Source organism: Ursus maritimus, unplaced genomic scaffold (assembly GCF_017311325.1).
Source record: "Ursus maritimus isolate PB19 unplaced genomic scaffold, ASM1731132v1 scaffold_29, whole genome shotgun sequence".
NCBI classification, from domain to species: Eukaryota; Metazoa; Chordata; class Mammalia; order Carnivora; family Ursidae; genus Ursus; species Ursus maritimus.
This window is the reverse complement of record NW_024425452.1, coordinates 15,156,649-15,172,847: the sequence shown is the minus strand read 5'-3', so window position 1 is coordinate 15,172,847 and position 16,199 is coordinate 15,156,649. Positions and strand designations below refer to the sequence as shown.

Below are 16,199 nucleotides of genomic sequence, written 5' to 3'. Positions count from 1 at the left end.
TTAATTTGAGAAAGCGAGAGAGCACTAGCTGGGGGGAGGAGCAGACTCCCCACTGAGCAGGGAGCCTGATGCAGGGCTTGATCCTAGAACCCTGAGATCATGACCCAAGCCAAAGGCAGACGCTTAACTGACTGAGCCACCCAGGTGCCCCAGTATTGCTATCACCATTTCTAATAAATACTGTTCTATACTGGTAGTAAGTATTGTGATCGATAAAGGCCACTTTGTTTCTCAAATGCACTGTGACCTATTATTAAACTTACCGTGGGGTTTAAAATTCTTTGACATTCCCATTAAGCTCTACCTTAAGACTTGAGATCTGTCCTCCCTTTGATCTGGGCTGGCCTATGACTGCTTTGACTAACAATATGGCACAAGTGATGCCACTTCAGTCCCATGCCTGATCTTTGAAAGGACTGACAGCTTCTGCCTTGTTCTCTTAAAGTCCTGGGTCACCTAAGAAGTCTAACCTCCTTGCTTTCAGGATCACATGGAGAGGATCCCAGCAAGAGTCCAGCCTTCTAGAAGTCCTTAACTCAGTACTGAGCATGTGAGTAAAGCTGCCTTGGACATCCCTATACCAGACTAGCTGCCAACCAAATAACCCCAAATGACATCAGGTGGAGCAGAAAAATTGCCCTGTATAAATCCCTACTCCTCAAAACTGTGAAATATTATAAACTGGTTATTGTTTTAGATTTAGATTTGGCTTTGGTTATAAGTTTTGATATTAGGTTTTAGAATTGTTGTTTTAGATTTGGGGGTAATTGTTACATAGTAATAAATAACCAGAACACTTATCAACCTAAAATAAAAATTAGTTTAAAACATGTTTTCTAGGGATGTCTGGGTGACTCAGTCAGTTATGCTGCTGCCTTCAGCTCAGGTCATGATCTCAGGGTCCTGGGATCAAATCCCGCATCGGGTCCTTGCTCAGCAGGGAGCCTGCTTCTCCCTGCTTGTGCACGCGCTCTCTCTCTCTCTCTCTCTGATAAATAAAATCTTTTAAAAAATGTTTTCTATTTACAATCCAATTCTTTTTTTTTATATACTTTATTATGTTTTAGCAACCTCTACACCCAATGTGAGGCTCAAACTCACAACCCTGAGATCAAGAGTCGTATGCTCTTTCAACTGGCCCAACCAGGCACCCCTACAATCCAAGTCTTAAAACATACTTTCTGCATTTAAATGTACAAAAGTGAACCATATAATAGGAAAAAATGAAAAATAAATTGTTAATAATTAGTAAATTTTTAGGAAACAGAGAAAACAAGAAATAAAAAAAGGAAATAATTATCACTGTGTTGCTGTGTTAATTAACCAAAATTGATAGCACGGTATGTTATGTCACTTACAAATTCTTTGTCATTTATAATCATTTGAAACATTCAGTTGGAAAGCAAACAATAATTTAATACCCTGAGATTCTAATTAGTATGTTGATATCTCAGTAACTCTGCCAAGCTGATCAATGCAAAAATCAATCATCTGGTTACTTTATTACTGTTTTTTTTTAATAGCAGAGGCACATTTTAATATATTAAAATTTATACTAGAGAGAAAAGATTAATTCCTTATACTTATGCTCATCTCTTCTCTTCTACAATGAAACCTTTCTCCTCCCCGCCCCCCAAAACTGGGTGATTTATACAAGAATTCTTCAAAGTCTCCTAAATAAATCAAAACTGCAGTGATTCCTGAGCTGGACATGACAGGACCTGAAAGTTATAATCTGCCAGGATACATTCCACCCCATCCCACCCCATCCCACAAATATTTCTTCAGCATCTTCTATGAGCCAGGTACAGTGCCAAGAGATAACAGAAACAAAAGCAAGATGCTACCTTATAAATTAACTGTATTATTTAACCATAGCAAAACCTTATAAAAGAAGAGAAGCTGACTCTACTAACAAATCTGAAAGCGGCCACTCACAAGAGGGAAGAGCCTGGTTTCTGGCATGCAATGGAAGAGTAAAAGGCCTGTAAGGGCCTGAATGTCCAAGCCTGATGCTCAGCCTTGCCTACTTGAGTTAGAGATGGGCAGGATGAAAGGAAGCACGCTCATTAAAGTGGAAGAGAGCTGACAAGGTGATCCATCCCAGGAACCAAATTTCAGAACCCACGTCAGAACTGCTCAAACAACTGTAGATAAACGGAGTTCACCAATAGTACCACCAAGGCATTGGCTTTAGCTGAAGCTTACAGAACAGCACTATACAGGGTAGCCAGGCAGCATTTTTTTTTTTTTTTAGATTTATTTATTTATTTATTTATTTGAGAGAGAGAAGACAAAGAGCACACACGCCCACAGTGGTAAGGGCAGAAGGAGAGGAAGAGAGAATCCAAGCAGACTCCACACTAAGTGCAGAACCTGATACAGGGCTTGATCTCACGACCCTGAGATCATGACCTGAGCCAAAACAAAGAGTTGGACGCTTAACCAACCGCACCACCCAGGCGCCCCAGCCAGGCAGCATTTATAGCATTAAGATTTATTGAGAATAGCTCGGTGCCCCTAAAAGGAAGGAAACCTAGGAAGCCACATAAAGGCACAGAAGATGGAAGTGAGTCACTACCAATTAACCAGTCTCAATCTCTCTCTCTCTCTCTCTCTCTCTCTCTCTCTCTCTCTCGGACTCACACACACACATATCCCAGTGCTGAACTGGGAAGCAGGACTCAGTGGTCAATTTATAGGCTGACTCACTTCCAGGCTGATGTGGCCTAGAAAAATGGCAGTAATATAGCAAAATACAAAATAACAATGAACAAACAAAATACTGTATAATCACTGATACTGAACATCAAAACAGCAACATTAAGAAATTTTAATTTATTTAAAAACTTAGGTCTATTGCTGAGACCTAATATAAAAACACACTACAAAAGACAATGAGTTAAGTATAAAAATACGGAACCTTAGAGAAATAACGCACAGTGAAAAAGTCAACGAGAAAATACTATATGCATTATTCCAGTCCAAGCAGGAGGCTAAAAGCCTGGTAAGACACCTGGAGTCAGAACTTAAACAACTTTATACCAAAACTATCGATGAATTTCTTGTTTATTTTCATTTATGTCTCTCATCCTTACTCTCAGTGCGTATGTAAAAAATAGACCCCTGTGGAGACCTACCAGTGATCCTACAGTCATTCTCATTGGATTAAGCTCTGACCCCCATCTAGCCACCTCATTCATTTGTATATTCCCTCTGTTGAGCACGTTCTAAAGTATTTTCTACTTTGTCCTATAGGAACCAACCCCCACATGCTCAACCTCTTTGTGAATGCTCTCCTACCTCTGCTGCCTCCTGAGAACAGAGCTTTATCGTAAATGGACATAAACTCATTCCCCTCTTTTCCCCCCACTGTGGCCAGTACATCCCCCCTACAGATGACTGCTCTTCACCATGAACTGCCTCAAATTCATCTAGCCCTTCTGGCACCTCAATATAGTGACCAACCATCCTAGTTTTCCCAGGACTTAGGGGTTTCTCAAGACACAGGGCTTTCAGTGCTAAACCTGGGACAGACACTATCCAAATCCAAAATCTGTCAACACTGTAACATCTACCTCCTTGCCACTGCCCTGACAGATATACCCATATGGATGATCCCCTCAACACTAGTCTCTCAGTCCTTGGCACACTCTGCCCACTCACACTCTACCTCGGCAGTTAAGGCCCAAGGTCAAAGCCCGGTTCTCAACTACCCCTCCACCCCTCAACACACATACTCCCCCCAACCATATCTCTCATCCTCCCTGCTCACCTACTCCACATCCCCACTACACAGGCTCCTTGGATCCATCAAAGTCTCTCCCCTGCCAGGCCTTTAACTTTTCCTGGTTTTAATTTTCATCCCCCAAAATATTTCATCCTCCAATTCTAACAATCTATGTGCACTCTCTATAGTACACCATGACTTTTATCTCTGTGTCTTTACACTTATTTCCCATATCTGAAATGCCCTTCCATACCCTCTGTTACTACTGGAAAATGTCTATATAGCTAACACATTATCTCTACAAAGTCTCCCCAGATTTTCTCAGTAACAACTACTTCCTCTTCTGTGTTTGAACATGTCGTATTATAGTACTTATGTACTATACTATAAGCATTTATATGTATCTCCTTTGCAATATGAACCTAAGCTCAAAGAAATTTGTTATACTTATTATATTCCCAGTTCTCATCACAATACCTGGTGAAATGTTTACAAACTGGAATATATAAACTATGGAGGGTGACAATATTCAAACTGAAAAAATAAAGAAAAAAGAAGAAAAAGTACTCTGAAAAATATAATGAAACTCCAGAAGACCAAAAATTTATAATCAGAGCATACAAGAACTTATCAAATAAATGACAATAGTTAATGAAGCAATTTTCCCCTTAAAAAAATTAGAACCCGTCCTCCAAGTCAGTATTCTGTCTAGACAGAGGCTGCAAAGAATACACTGGGGGGTAGGGGGGCAAAGTCGGCTTCATCTCCAGTAGCACAGCAGTAGATGCAGGCTCTTGGGTTCCAGACCTAGTCATTAGGCAGTTTCTAATTAAGTTATCCAGATCTACTTTCCAGTGAAAATAATGAAAAATGGTGGATAAACCATTTTTTAAAAATTAGTTTACAAGGGGCACCTAGGTGGTTCAGTCAGTTAAGTATCTGACTCTTGATTTCAGCTCAGGTCATGATCTCGAGATGGTGAGATCAAGCCCCGAGCTGGGCTCCGTGCTCAGTGCACAGTCTGCTGAAGATTCTCTCTTTTCCTCTGTCCCTTACCCCACGTGCGCACAGGCGAGGTCTCTCGCAAATAAATAAAACTAAATAATAAAATTAAAAAATTAGTTTGCGAGAATTTAAAAACTGACAAAACAAGAGGAACTGCCTTTTTTGAGGAAAATCTAAGCCCAAGAGAACCAAAGCCACTTTTGCCCTGAAGGCATCAGCCAATGGCATCCACTTGAACTTCAGAGCCTCAGCCACAAGGGGCAAAGTGACAAAAGATAAGGATCAGAGCCTGCCAAACATGGGATCTTAAAGGAGACCTTCCCTACATTAAATTGAGACCCCAAAGGATGACATCTTCAAGCAACCAATGAACTAGAATTGACTTTCCATCTCTCCCCAGCCACAGGAGAATGAAAAGCAGGCAATTCTGGCACTGGACAAGTCAGGAAACGAAAAAAGTAGGAAAAACAAAGTCTTTCAGAAGCTTAGCCACTCCAGGCACACATCCACAGTTTTGATGAGCCAAGGAGCCACATCCTAAATACAGTTTAAAAACAGTGTTTGACAGGTAATACCCCCAGAAGCCTGGCAGAAGCCAATAGAGTACCTCTCAGAAGACAGCACACTCGTCCTGGGAACCTCCTGAAAAAACTGTATGAGACCAATAATCAGTTCAAGATAACCAGGCACACAAGGAAACAAACAGCAGGAGTGAAAAACAAGCACAAACAACAGCAAGAACAGACCAAGTAAATTTTAAATCTTAGAATTATCAGACACAGATTAAAAAGCAATCTACATTTATAGACAACAACGGGTTTTAAACTGCAAAAAACAAATATCCATTTAACAGATCTTTTTTTTTTTTTTAAGATTTATTTATTTATTTGAGAGAGAGAAAGAGAGAGCAAGGGCACAGGGAGTGGGGGAGGAGGAGAGGAAGAAAAAAATCTCAAGCAGACACCCCGCAGAGTGGGAAGCCCAATGTGGGGCTCAATCTCATGACCCTGAGATCATGACCTGAGCCGAAACCAAGAACTGGACACTTAACCAACTGTATCACCCAGGCGCCCCTAACAGAGCAGATCTTTAAAGGAACCAAAGAGAACTTCTAGAAATTACAATAGCCAAAATTTAAAACATAATGGCAACAAAACTGACAAAACAGAATAGAAAAATAAAACGGGAAATGGTTCAAGAGAAATTATCTATAATTTGACAAAGAATAAAAAAGAAAATGCAGATATTAGAATGAGATGTGAAGGACTAAGAAGATCTAAAATACATTTGACTGGAACCCCAGGCAGAGAAGAATTAGGACAAGAGCACTAATCAACAGATTCTAACTCAAGAAGATAAAAAAAATCCCACTGCTCAACAAATAGCACATTTAAATCAAGCAGAAGTGAATCACAGTATCTTAAAAGGAGACAACGAGCAAGGTGGCTACCTCTTTTGTTGGTTTTTTGTTTAACTTAAAAGATCAGATTTTTTGTAGAAAGCAAAAAAACAAAAACAAAACAAAAAACCCCCACAACTCAAAGGATGGGATTTTACATCTCAAGACAACTCCCAGGTAATAAGTCTACAGTTTATAAATAATTTTCACAGAAGATATTCTGTACAAAATTTACATGTATTAAGGAGCAGGACATAATCCCCATTTCTGTTTTAACAGGGTGGGCAGGAAAGGGGAGTGGAAAAAACAGTTTTGGACACAACTACTTGGAAGGAGTAGACCTGAGCAAGGCAAACCCTACCTTTTCATTCTCTACAGCAGATAGTTTAAAAAAAAAAAACAAAACCTTTCAGTTTTGGTTATCTCTCTCTGAAAGCCACTTCCTGGCTACTGGCCAATCCAAGTCAATTATTTAAAGTTACTTCATGTGGTCCTGTATGTCCACTGGGTAAACGATTCATTATGCCCACTGCTACAGCACTCATAAACCAACATGTCTGCAGGGCCGGACAGGGTCTAACCTAGGACTGATGGGACAAGGGCTTGTAAACAAGAGACTACGGTGTCATTTCTCTGCAGGTACCAATTACACCCATAAGGATACCGTCTACTAGGCTGACAGTACAAAAGGGCACATAAAAGCACGCAAGTTCAGCTAATGTGCTGCAAGAGAAACAAGGACCTTGTTAAACAGTTCTCTGCATTATCATTTGTTCTCTCTCAAGGGAAGTCAAAACAAACAAACAAACCCACACATTGGTTGAGGCCACATTATAAATCCAAACACTGGTATGGGGTTTCTGTGGAGAGAAGGCAGCATGTAAAAACAAAAACAAAAGCCCTAAACATGGTTGTAAGAACGGCTCACAATTTACCTGTCCTTATTTATCTATCCTCACTCACCACCTAAGACCACTAATTCCAGAGTTTTCAGACACATAAAAGGGGTCAAAGAAGTAGAATAGGAATGGAGGGAAGGAGTGATAGTCAAAAGACATGAAAAAGCCAAGATCTGCTGGAGAACAGCAGTGATTCCTCATTTGCTTCTGCTCCCTGGGGCTGATACAGAATGCCTAGATCAGGTATGTGATTTAAATAGAAACTGCTTTTTTGGGAGGTAACAGCAAAGAGTAGCATGAGGAACAAAAGACCAGGACAAGAGTCTAAATTTTTAAAGCTTCAAGATCTCAACAGTTCAAGATTTCAGAACCTTCAGAAGGGATACTGTTTCACAAAGGGCAAAACCCTTTCTTATAAAAGACTTGGGAATTCCCACAACCCCTAACTGCTTCCTGCTCCAGTGTTCACCATTGGTCACACCATTTCCCCCAACACTCGTGCAAAATAACTTGTCACCTCCCCACAGCCTCTTTTCAAACCACAATTCTCCCACTTATTTTGGTCACCAAGAAGTCCTATTCTTTAGTAGCCGATAGATCCACTCCCCACAACTCCCCTGAGGGGTAAAAATGAAGGAATTCCCCCAGGCTGGTCCCAGGAACTCAGAATTAAGAGGAGGGGCAGGCAGCCTCCTGAAGATGAAAACAACTTCAGAGACTAAACCTAACTTTCCAAGGATGGAAAATGTATTCAGATAATGTTTGAGAATTCATACACGCCACAATAGGATAATAAGAATTAAAAGGTAGAAATCTCACACTCTTCCTTAAGCCTGCCATACTGCCCAACCAGATTCCAGACACTGCATCGCTGTCACTGCCATTTAACCAAATGGAGGCACTAATCACACAGGCAACTGCCTATGTTGTAAAAATGCACAACTTTTCCATGAAAAGCTGTAGGTCTTTTTCTCTCCGGCTACACTAGCAATACTCCAGTTAGGTCAAGATCTTAAAGGCTGCAGCAGCGTACAAAAGAATTTCATTTCAAGGGTTTTTTTTGTTTTTTTTTTTCAAAGAAAGGTCTCCAGGAGATGATTTTTTTGTCTTGTCTGGATAGGAGTTTGTTTTTTTTTTTCAAAGAAAGGTCTCCAGGAGATGAGTTTTATTGTCTTGTCTGGATAGGAGTTTGATCTGCTCTTGAATATTCCAAGGTGAAGAGACTTGGAGAAAGCACAGGATCCAGGGGTCTATTTGATATAATCTTCTCCCTCATTCTCATCTTCACCATCAACGGAGAGAGCAGCATACTTGCTTACAGAACCAAACTTGCAAAATGGATTTTCTTCAGGTTTCTTAGGTTCAGGTGCAGATTAGCAGTCTTGATCCTTTTTGCCATCTTTCCTATCTGACTCCTTCCAGTGGTCTTTTGTTCCCTCCATCTCCCGGACCTCAGCTGGAACTCCTACTCTGGCCCTTTGGGACACTCATCCCACCTACTTTATTTTCATCTTTCCTTGCTGTTCCTTCCTCAGATGGTTGAGCCAGAACTACTTTTCCCCCACCACTTGTGGGGATTACTGCTCTGTGTCTGAGCCTTGAGACAGAGCAGCAGAGTAAGGACCTCACATCACCCAAGCACTCTCCTTTGGTGGACGGGCTAGCATTACCTTTAGAGGCTATTATGGTTTGGGAGGCTTACAAATTGGAGGGACACTCTTCCTCCTTATTGTTTCATTTTCTAGAGACTTCTCCCTCTCTCTCTTTCTTGCATTTCTGCCAGCTGTGGCTGAGGTCCCAGTCTGAGACGGCTCACTTCCTGTCCAGGACCATTCTGTTCCTGAGCTTCTTCACTTCGCCAGCTTGGGTGTCTCCCCCAAGGCCATTGTTCCAATTGTGGCTCATCCAGTTGGCCCTTCAGTTTCTCCCACTCCTTCTGTAGTCACTCTTCTGTTTCTCAGTCTTTAGCAGCTGTGTCGACAGACTATCCCCCCTCAAAGGACAGAGTTTGCTCGGTGGACTGGGAGGTGCTGGCGGAGGAATTATCTTCCTTAGGAGTACTCCAAGGCTTTAGATTCAGTTTGGGGTTTTTTTGGAAGGGTCGGGGGGAGGAGGACCTCTATCATCACGCCTGTAATTATCCTGAGAGCAATCCTCTCTGGAGCTCCATGACCGATCACCTCATCTGTCATATCCATCTTCACAGCGGTCCCTGCCTCCTCTGTAGTCGTCATCCATACGGTACCCACTACCAAATGCTCTTCTGCTACTGCCTATCCTGGAATCACAGTCTCTGTCATAATCTCTGCTGCTTCAGTCCTCATAGCAATCCTGGCCCCCATATTAGATGCACGGCATCCCTGTGTGGGGTATCACCATAGAAGGCTCACTATCTTATCCTCAGAGGAGCTACAGCTAGACTATCGGCTGACTTCTCAATAGCAAAAAAGGAAGCCAGAAGACAGAAGAATTATATATATTAAATATGTTAAAAGAAAGTACCTACCTTAAAATCTTTGAATGAAAAAAGCAAAAGGCTGTCTGGCTAAGTCGGTAGAACATGCAACTCTTTATCTCAGAGCTGTAAACTGGAGCCCCACACTGGGTGTAGAGATTACTTAAAAATAAAATCTTTTTTTTTTTTTTTTAAGAAAGAGAAGTTTGTTTTTTAAAGATTTTATTTATTTATTTGACAGAGAGAGACGCAGCAAGAGAAGGAACACAAGCAGGGGGAGTGGGAGAGGGAGAAGCAGGCCTCCCGCTGAGCAGGGAGTCCGACGTGGGCTCGATCCCAGGACCCTGGGATCACACCCTGAGCCGAAGGCAGACGCTTAACAACTGAGCCACCCAGGCGCCCCTTGAAAAAAAAAAATCTTAAAAGAAAGAAAGAGAGAATCTGCCAACCTAAAATTCTACATTCAGCAAAAATATCTTTCAGTAAAGAATGCAATCTCCTTTCTTGCTTTTTGGTTTGTGTAACAATGCCTAAAAGGTAAAAGAAGTATAGTAATAAAAACCTTAAAGAACTATATTTCACCTCAAACTAATGCAACATAAGAACAGCTGGACATTTATGGAAAGATGAACATTTAATGTTCTCCTGAACATCTCCCTGATACACACGGATTTTTTTTATTATTAATCGGTTATTCATATAATTGTGTCAGGATTACTCAATAGATAAGAAGACCCAACGGTCAGGTACCATTTATATGTTTTGTTGGATATCCTTTCTACACATACTCATAATCACACTATGCCCAGTTTTGGAAATATTTACTGACTGCTGAGACAGTCAACAGTTCAAGACTGAACTCCTATGATCATAATTCATTCCACCCAAAAGTATTTGGACTTTTATTTCAATGGTTTAACATAAAATATCAGATTAACAAGTCTTCTGATTTTACATTATTAAACTTTATAAAAACTAAGTATTTTGGAGCAAAACCACAATGAATACTAAGTATGCTTCAAAACTACTGTAACCTGAAGTTTGTTCCCCACTCCCCAGTTTCCCTATGAACTAAGTTAATCAAGTCTTTGAAATTTGCAACTGTTTCTTTAATTCCAAACTATTTATTTCAAGCACCCAGCTAATTGGCAGAATGCCTGTTTCTTCACACAGCTTTCTATTACTGAGCTTCAAATTTTCTTCTTTATGACATCTCCCTTATGGTATCTTCTGCAATAACCTTTTGGTGCACAATTAAAGGCCTCCCAAACTCAATCTCTGTTGAGGCTCCAACTGGCAAATGTCTTCCAAAAAAACAAAAGAAAGTAATTTTCCTTTCCCATTTTTACAATGTAGCCCAGTAGAAAATTGTTCAACTTTACTCGGTTCTAAGTTTTTAAACCACGTAGCACTTTGGACATTTTCAAGATGAATGGAGGAGAGGCAGCCAAACTGTGATTCATGAAAGATATGGTGACAACTGAAGCTTTCCAAGTTAAGCAGCTAACAGCAGATTACAAAAATACAGCTTCACTTAGCTGAGGAGGAAAGGCTGAAACTTGCTTAAGAGGCAATATGGACTCAGGGTGCCTGGCTGGCTCAGTCAGAAGAGCATTCAACTCTTGATCTTGGGGTTGTGAGTTCGAGCCATGTTGGGTGTAGAGATTACTTAAATAAACAAAAAAAAAATTTCAATATGGACCAATGGTGCAGCTATGTTTATCCAAGCAAATGGAGAATGAAACAAGAGCAGAGAAAAATAAGGTCAGAAAAAGAAATCAATTTGTTATAATTTTCTCTTATAGGCCATGGAAAAATCAAGTCTTATTATTAAATTTACATTTCCATCACATTATTTGAAATTCAAACAGTGAAAATACTAGCTATTGTTTGTGCCTGGGGTAAAGAGAAAGCAGGTATTTATTCCAAGAGATGTTTAAATACATAAGTTTGCAACTGAAAATATTAGAAAGCAGTTTTATGGATTTGACAAAGGTTTCCTATCTGTTGACCCAGCTCAACATTTTCAGTTCCTCAGAAAATTATTCAAACATTTGATGGTGTAGTTGGCACAATATCCCACCCACCGGAATAGCTCTGCTACTTCCCTTCTGCCGTATCTTTTAAGATTCAGTTCAAATACTGTCAGCTCGTTGATGCCTTCCTAGATTAATCTGGTCTGTAGCAATATCCTCTTTACTTTTCATAACTCTTAGAGACTGTATGAAATATTCTGGCGTGTGATTATTTTGCCTTGTTCTCTGTTTCACGAAAACAATCTCTACTCTCTGAAACTAAAAATGTATTAATATAAAACCTCTATAATGCAGAACATAATACTGGATATACAGAAAACATTATCAAATATTAGGTATAAAGTACTGCGAAGGACAGCAGTAGCTCCAGACCTTCTCTGTTGTATATACTTGGGAGTAGCTCTGGTAGCTAGGGACTTGGCTTAAAGATACATCTGCACAGCAAGTACACTTTCTACAAACTGTGTTCATTTGGGTACCCTCCAAGCCACTTCCTGATGACGACAGGAATTTAGACAAGCGTTCCCCACCATCTTATACATTTACCCTCCATCAAGGAAGAAAGAGGCTACTCATCTGTCTTACTTCAAAGTCCATCAGGAGCTTCCTTCCCTTGGTTACACTATCTCAACTTACAGTTCTACCTCTAATTCCATTCCTAAAACAGTCAAGTGTTTCATCTGCACTTAAAATATGGATTCAAATACAGGAAGAAGCCATGATACCACCGGGAAGCGCTGGTGTTCTTCAGGGACATCAGTTACCAAGCACTGCCAACACCAGCTGTGAGGGGAAGCAGCACCACCTGCACCACCCAGAGGCCACTCCTCTGCACGTCCTCAAGTCACAGCCCTCCTTCTACTCCTCCACATCAGAAAGAGGAAAAAAAGAGCTCATTTCCACCTTGAAGAACAGATAATAATTGAACCTCCCTGTAACAGCCCTCATTCTTGTAATACTTTAAATATGCATTTTATCCACATTGTTGTATAACAGCTTCTCCTTCCAAAGCTAAACTCCTACCCCATCTAAGTGTGGCCATTTTCATTCTATGTGCTCAAAATTGCAAAAGGAGAAAACACTGAATTCATACATTCTAGAGCCATTATATTGTTCTCTGTAATGATCCTGACATTGATTCTTAAAATACCAGTCACTTGGATCCTTATCTCTATTTTCCTTGCTACTATTAACTTTGAGTTACCAAAAAAGAAAAAAGGCAAAATTATTATTTCTGTTTTGTAGAAATAAATAACAGCCTCGGGAAACGTATATGAGAATCATCTTGTTCACTTTGTTCCTTGCCTCCAGTAAGATCATTACAACCCAAAAGTGATACAGCTTAAGGAATCCAGAAAGCTAAGCAGCAAATTCAAACAGCTGTATATGTGCTACATTTATCCTCGATTCTCCTGTTCCTTGAGCGAAGGGTTATAATAGCAGTAATGTGTCTGCCAACACAAAAAGGTTTTATTAGGCCTCAGCAGTCCTGCTTCCCGGGACTTACAAAATAAGTTTTTTAATCCATTTTCAGTTTTTCAATAAGAGATCATTTCCACAAATTTTCCATATGAATTAAAATTTCTCCCTTAACGACCATAATCCAAACTCCACATACTGAGAACCAATACAAACCATTAAATGCTGAAAATTAGAAGAAAATAGAAATCTGCAACCATTTCAAAACAGCACACAAAAGGAGCCTGTGTGGTGTGGTGTCAATAGTAACTTATGACTGCTTTTACTCGCTTATTTATAACCCTTTCTATTTAAGAAAATGCTTTAGGGGCGCCTGGGTGGGTCAGTCGTTACGCGTCTGCCTTCAGCTCAGGGAGTGATCCCAGAGTCCTGGGATCGAGCCCCACATCAGGCTCCTCTGCTGGGAGCCTGCTTCTTCCTCTCCCACTCCCCCTGCCTGTGTTCCCTCTCTCGCTGGCTGTGTCTCTGTCAAATAAATAAATAAAATCTTTAAAAAATAAAAAAAATTTAAAAAAAAAAGAAAGTGCTTTAAATTCCCCATAGCACCTACACAGGGCCCTAACCATCTCTCTTAGTTCACCATCTCTTGGCTGAACTGAATTTAGCAAGGAAAAAGGACTATCCACAATCCATGCTATGAAATGAAGTCATGAATTTTGACTACTCTAAATTTCGGCAAACTCGTGAGAGGGTAAGAATACTGTTTAAAAACATCAACTACCTTATACCTTATTACCTCTCTTTCCCAGGTCCTGAAACATAAAAAGGTATCTCTGAAAATAAAGAAGACCTCAAAGGATTCTCAGACTCCTGGCAAGTCTCAGAAATGCAGCAAGCCTCTCCAAAATTAAAAAGCCATAAACTTCTCAGCTAACTGTCAAAGGAGCTGCACCAATCAAACTTCTGGAAAGTGGAAAGCATTTATCAAGAATGCTCCCATTTCAGGGGCGCCTGGGTGGCTCAGTCGTTAAGCGTCTGCCTTCGGCTCAGGGCGTGATCCTGGCATTCTGGGATCGAGCCCCACATCAGGCTCATCCGCTGGGAGCCTGCTTCTTCCTCTCCCACTCCCCCTGCTTGTGTTTCCCCTCTCGCTAGCTGTCTGTTAAATAAATAAATAAAATCTTTAAAAAAAAAAAATGCTCCCATTTCTCTCCCTTCAGAGTAATCTGAGCTCCTGCAGAGACACCTTCTCTACTTATCTCATTATCAGAATTTCATTTTCCATACTATTAACCAGAGTTATGAGTTACATAATTTTCATTACATTTCAAAGTCTTTTCAAATCATGGTAGAGTTGTCTGAGAGTATTTAGGGTACACTGTTTTGGCTTCTGCTCAAATTTAAGAAGTCAGAAGCTCGAGCTTAGCTACCATTTCCAGTTACATATCACTGCATAATAAATTACCCCTGAAACTTAGCAGCTTAAAGCAACAACCATTCTATTTTCTCCGTTTTGTTGTTCAGAAATTCAGAAAGGATACAGCTGGCAATTCATCTGTTCCATGTGGCATCAAATGATGTCACTTGGGGTCTTAAGCTGATGAACAGACTGAAGAGTCCAAGATGGCTTCACTCACGTCTAGCACCTTGGTAGAGATGGCTAAACCACCGGGCTCCACTGGGAATGTCGAAGAGTGCTGAGACATGGCCTCTCCAGTATGGCAGCTGCTAGTGCCAAGCTTCAGAACAGACCTCTCCAGCAAGAAGATCTCAACAAGTCTAGTCAGACTTCTTACATGACATCTCAGGACTCCCAAAGAAAGTGTGTCAGACAGAGGAAGTGGAAGCTACCAGTTTCTTAAGGTCTGCACCCAGAAACAGGTACAGTGTCACTTCCATCAAATTCTATTGGTCTAAGTAGTTACAAAACCTGCCGCATTCTATTATCCTTTTCCTATTACACAATAAGTTGTTTTAATCTTCTGGGAGATAGAAAATAACTGAATTCAAAGGAACCTTCCCTTCTACCCTTGAATCCAGATGTAAAAAGCACTCATGATCAGGGACTGTGCAATTGTCAGTCTAGCAACTATCTCTACACACCCCTAAACCACTTGCACTCCATAAAAAGAACTGGACCAAAATCTGCACTTATTCATTTTCGTAAAACTCCACTATTCCAAATTCTATTAGCTTATCTTACACAACTGAGGTTCTAATGATTTTTTGTTACTATACATGTACGTACAGCAATCATTTTTTTTCCTTCCAAGATTTTATTTAAATTCACATTAGTTAACATATAGTGTAGTATTAGTTTCAGGGCAATTTAGTGATTCATCACTTACATACAACACCCAGTGCTCATCACAAGTGCCCTCCTTAATGCCCATCCCCCCCACCCACCTCCCCTCCAGCAACTCTGTCTGTTCTCTATAGTCAAGAATCTCTTGGGGCGCCTGGGTGGCTCAGTCGTTAAGCGTCTGCCTTCGGCTCAGGGCGTGATCCCAGCGTTCTGGGATCGAGCCCGTCGGGCTCCCTGCTCAGCGGGAAACCTGTTTCTCCCTCTCCCACTCCCCCTGCTTGTTTTCCCTCTCTTGCTGCCTCTCTGTCAAATAAAAATCTTTAAAAAATAGTCTCTAATGGTTTGCCACCCTCTCTGATTTTATCTTATTTTTCCTTCCTTTCCCCTATGTTCGTTTTGTTTCTTTAAATCCCACATCATGAGTGAAATCATATCGTATTTATCTTTCTCTGACTGACTTATTTCGCCTAGCATAATACACTCTAGTTCCAATCACGTTGTTGCAGATGGCAAGATTTCATTCTTTTTGATGGCTGAGTAATGTTCCATAGTGTGTGTGTGTGTGTGTGTGTGTGTGTGTGTGTGTACACACACCACATCTTCTTTAGTCACTCATCAGTCGATGGTCATTTGGGCTCTTTCCATAGTGTGACTATTGTTGATATACTGTTGCTGCTATCAAAACTGGGGTGCATGTGCTCCTTCGAATCACTATGTTTGTATCCTCTGGATAAATACCTAGTAGTGCAATTGCTGGGTCATAGGGTAGCTCTATTTTTGACTTTTTGAGGAACCTCCACACTGTCTTCCAGAGTGGCTGCACCAGTTTGCATTCCCACCAACGGTGTAAGAGGGTTCCCCTTTCTGCACATCTTCGCCAACATCTGTTGTTTCCTAACTTAATTTTAGCCATTCTGACAGATGTGAGGTGGTATCTCGATGTGGTTTTGA

At 40.7% G+C, this 16,199-nt stretch overlaps 1 protein-coding gene and 1 pseudogene across 3 annotated transcripts in view; both read right to left on the bottom strand.

Annotated features, from left to right (window-relative positions):
• Nucleotides 1-16,199, bottom strand: part of PRIM2 (DNA primase subunit 2) — a 309,655-nt gene that overhangs the window by 262,704 nt on the left and 30,752 nt on the right. The gene's annotated exons all lie outside the window — the stretch shown is intronic.
• On the bottom strand, nt 8,157-9,376 carry LOC103664115 (annotated as a pseudogene).